The sequence below is a fragment of the Narcine bancroftii genome, chromosome 3 (genome assembly GCF_036971445.1).
Source record: "Narcine bancroftii isolate sNarBan1 chromosome 3, sNarBan1.hap1, whole genome shotgun sequence".
Taxonomy (NCBI): Eukaryota; Metazoa; Chordata; class Chondrichthyes; order Torpediniformes; family Narcinidae; genus Narcine; species Narcine bancroftii.
In genome coordinates, this window is record NC_091471.1 from 88,599,483 (window position 1) to 88,604,723 (window position 5,241).

The following is a 5,241-nucleotide window of genomic DNA, read 5'->3' on the forward strand; positions in this document are numbered from 1 at the left end:
AGAGTGTATTTGACACTGAGTTTATTCAGTGGCAGCTCTCCCTTTTATAGTTAGCTGGCCACGTCACCACTGGGGTGTGGCTTGAGCGGGTCGGCTGTCAATTGGTTATCTCGGTTGCCTGGGTCCCGATTGGGGCCCCCTGCAATCCACCGGCAGTGATTGACCAGTTTCAACGGCCTACCAGCGGCCTATAGAAATGTGTGTTTCAGCCCGCACGATGCTTTGCCAGTTGCCACATTCATCGGCCATTTCCTGTGTCGACCCAAGGTGCGGGCTGCAGGCTACTTCAGTTCTGTGATATGATCCGTAATCTGTAGTTAAAACCCTTTACATGATTGTCTTAATAATAAAAAGAAAAAAAAAATCTCCCTACTAATCCTCCCTCTCCCTCTAAACAAGGTTATCTGTATATATTGTAAACATGAATTGAATAATGGCCCTCAGATACCAGACAGGGAATCCCTGGAACATTCTTAAATCCTCAGATTATAATAATAATCCATGAATGGGCCCCACACCTTATAAAATTCAGACTTTGCATGTTTAATATATCTAATTTTTTTCCAAATTTAAGTAAGACAGGATATCACTTAACCATTGAATGTGAGAGGATGAAACATCTTTCCACCATCAAAATTGCTTGTTTAGCTCTCAATGAAGCAAATGCTAGGATTCTCTTGTGGTTTGAGGACAGAGATGTATCCTCTTCTAGAGAGAAACTAAATAAAGCAATCAAAGGGCATGGTTCTAATTTAGTCTTAAGAATTGTTGATAAAGTTTGCAAAATCTCTTCCCAAAAATGTTCTAAGTTCGGACACTCCCAAAACATATGAATCAATGAAACTTCAAAAATTTTACACTTATCGCACAATGGATACATATTAGGATAAAAATTAGATAATTTAACTTTAGACATATGTATTCTGTGCACCACCTCAAATTGCAACAAACAATGTTGTGCACAAAATTAAGACACATTGATCAAATTAAGAGTTGTATTCCAATCCTCTTCCAAGAATCACATTCCCAATCATTCTTAATCCTGGTCATAGAATTTAAATTATTATAAATTTTTGATATTAATTCTTTATAGGAAAATTGCAAATCCAAAACATACATCAATCATTAATGGACTCTGTTTCGAGTAATTTGCATGCTTAGAGAAAATGATGCAACTTTACCTTATTCTTTATATTCATGCTTCTTACATTCCGTTGACGCATTGTAGCCCAGATCGTGTCTGATTTTTCACATTGCTGGCACCGTCTTCATGCCGTTTGATAACTTTAGGTTTTTCTTCTAAAGTAATTGATTTTATTTTCCTTTTAATATTACTGTCAGATTCTTTTCCACATTTTCTTTTATTCATATTTAATAGTGGGCACACACTTAGGGCCATTTACATGATCTACTTTTAACTCAAATTTTACAGAAATTTCCAGAAAGACCTTGCAGTAACTGAATAATTACAAGTTTAAAACAGGAAATGGTTGCAGTCTTCCAAATTGTGGTAACTGAATTTCACATTGATTGAAGTAGCGTAAAGTGGGGATTGCCTGTATATATGCATGTATGTATACTGTGGCTGCTTGCCCATGCACCAGGTGAACCGGCTCACGGAGTCGCTGGCAAGTCCATGGCAGATCTGACTGTGAGAACTCCAGGTGTGGGGCAAGCCCACAGCCTGGCGGCTGACATCATAAAGGTCCTGGAAGGCACAAGCATTAAGTGCACACAAGAGTTCTATTAAATTCAGTGGGTTCAACTCACTTGCGACTCTGCGTGATTCTTTCACTCACTGCATACCTAGTGCAACTACATTGGTGACCCCGACAGGCCAAATGGCATTTGGACCCAACGATGGCCGACTCAAGCATGCAGAATGCAGTTTCACTGAAACTGTTGACTTTCTGGACCTTGGAACCGCTGGGCTGGTTTGATCAAGCTGAAGCCTAATTCCAGGTCAGGCAAATTACCTCGGATGCCACAAAGTTCACTCGACCAGGGACAACAGGCTGAATCATTGACTTCCTACACCAACCATCGATTATGGACAGGTATGAAACAATCAAGGTGCTCCTGATCCATACTTTTGGCCTCTCCCGCCATGAACAAGCAGCACAGTTCCTCCACATGGACAACGTAGGTGACTGCATGCCATTGGCCTTAATGAATGAGATGCTGGCACTAGCAGACACCCATAACCAATGTTTCTGTGACAAAAAAACAGAGATCTGGTGAATTACTGTTTTATGGACTAGAACTTCAACAATTGTGCGCTCCAGGATCTTTTTGCTTCTCTGGAAGATAATTTAAGACTAATAGTTCAAGACAGTATAATTCTTAGTAAGTCCAGAGCAGAGAGATTGATACATACACCCAAAACATTTACAGGGTAGCTTGTTTATGTTCAAAGTTTAAATTTATTGTTGAGTACATACATGACATCACATACAACCCTGACATTCTTTTATCTGTGTGCCAAGCAGAATTTCCAATTTCCAGTAACTGTAAACTGTACTCAAGAAAGAAATGTAAACAAACTGTGCAAATACAGTTGTAAGTATTCAGTATAAATAGTAAATCAAGAACAAGTCCTTAAATGAGTCTCTGAATGAGTTTAATGTTCAGGAGTCTGATAGTTGAAGTATAGTAACTATTCTTGAACCTGGAGGTACAAGACCTATTGCCCCTGTACCTCCTTCCTGATAGCAGCAGCAAAGAAAGAGCATGTCTTAGGTGATGTGCATCCTTGATGATTGCTGCTGCTCTCCGATGGCAACCTTCCATGTAGATGTTCTTGAGGGTGGGGAGAGTTTTGCCTGTGGTGCTGGACTGGTCCACTACTTTTTGCAAGGCTTTTTGCTTAGAGGTATTTGAGCTGTGATGCCGCCGGTCAGCACAATTTGCCCTACACATCTGTAGAAATATGCCAAGGTTTCTCATGGTGTTCCAAAGCTCCACAAACTCCTGAGGAAATAGAGGTGCTCACATGCTTTTTTCATGATGGCATTAATATGATGGGTGCAGGGAAGGTCTTCCTAGATAGTGATCGCTCAAGAATTTAAAGTTGCTCACCCTCTCCATCCCCTAATGATCACTGGATCATACACCTCTTGTTTTCCTGTCCTAAAGTTCACAGTCAGCTGCCTGGTTTAGGTGATATTAAGAGAGAGTACACCATTCAGCCAAGTTTTCAATCTCCCTCTTGTGTGCTGACTCATCGTCCATTTTTATAGAGCTGGCATCATCAACAAATTTGTACAAACATCCAAGAAGGTTACATGGCAGGTTGAGAAAGTGATGAAACAAAAAAGATATATGGTACTTCAGGCTTCAGGAATCAGAATCATAATTTATCGTCGTGAACAAGTCATGACATTCGGTCTCTTTGCAGCAGCGTCACAGTGTAAACATTAATATTATAGTCATCTTGCAACATGACTACAAAAGAAATTAGAGTGCATTAAAAGTAAGGTATCTTTTCTTCATTGATTATTCAGGAATCTGACAGCAGTAGTAGGGAAGAAGGTGTCCTTGTGCCGCTGAGTGCTTGTCTTTAGGTTCCTGAACCTTTTCCCTGCTGGTAGCAGGGTGAAGAGGGCATGGCCTGGGTGGTGAGGGTCTTTGAGGATAGAGACTGTTTTTTTTGGAGTGAGGTCTGGTGCCTGTGATGCTGCAGGCTGACTTAACAACCCTCTGGAATTTATTTTTGTCCTGAGAGTTGTACCTCCATACCAGGCAGTGATGCAACCAGTGAGAATGCTCTCCACAGTACACCTGTAGAAGTTTACAAGAGTCTTTGGTAACATGCTGAATCTCCTCAGATACCTCACAAAGTGTAGCCACTGGTAAGCCTTCTTTGTGGTTGCATCAACATTGGAGGCTCCAGGACAGATCCTGCTGACACCCAGGAAGTTCTTGACCCTCTCCACTACTGAGACCTCAATGAGGACAGGGTCATGTTCCCCTGACCTGACTTCCTCCTGAAGTCCACAATCATCTCCTTGATTTTGCTGAGTGCAAGGTTGTCATTACACCATTCAACAAGCTGATCTATCTCCCTCCTGTCTGCTTCCTCATTGCCGTTTGTGATTCTGCTGGCAACTGTGGTGCCATTGGCAAATTTGTAGTTGGCATTGCAATTGTGCGTGGCCACACAGTCATGGATGTGTAATGAGTAGGCATACAAAGCAAACAATTTATCATATTTTGCTATAAAAATCTGGTTCTGCCATAAATAATATTGTGTTCATGACTAATTGTTTTATTTTTGGATTTAAAGGCCTTGGAAAGACACCCATTAATGATGGGCCTTGAAAACAAAAGACATTGCAGATAGAGAAGTTTGGGGAAAAAAAAGGCTGAAAGAACTCAGCAGGTCAATCAGTATCAGTGGAGGAAAAATATGTACCTGAACATTTTGGGTCAAGGCCGTGCATCAAGTATTGTGGTGAAAGAGTGGAAAAACTGAGATAGTCCCCTTTAGAGTTAAATGAGAGATGTGAAAAGGTAAGTCAAAATAATGAAGAATCCGACTAGGATATATGGGGTGTACTCTCATTGATGGAGCAAAACAAAACGTTGAAGGCAGAGGTATCAGGTGATTGACAAAACAACAGACATCATTTGGAATAACAAATTGAGTGGTTAGTATCTCGGTTGCATTTACCTGACAGTGACATGGAGGAAGATTTAGTCCTAGGTTTTGAAGGAAAAGAGGACCAGTATTTGAAAGGAAGAAATGCAGAAATGAATGGAAGGGCAGCAGCTGGCTCTTTCTCAAAGGGCTGTGTAGTTTGTTACCTTTTGTTGCCATCACTTCAAAATGACCCTTCCATTGCCTAAATACATCCCTAAAATTAATTCTGGAACCACCTTCTTCAGTTATCCTCTAGCACCAATGTTACACAATTCTCATTTATTTGTATATTTTAATACAGTAATCTGCTTCAGGTGATGAGTAAATATTCCCAGATGACTAGTAATGTTGGATAACAAGTGACAAAATAACCAATCATTCCATAAGCTGTCCACAAAACAAGTTCAACATTCATTCATACCCTCTTCACCCCTTGCAATATAGCACATAGCAATATAGAGTATCATCAAATTGATCAAGGTTAACCTCTAAAACCAGTGACCCCTCCTTCGCCCCTTAAAATGTCCGGCGATTTGCATCTTAGTACATGCACACGAGTAACTTACCCGGACAAAATCGTCTACAGAGGGTTGGAGTGC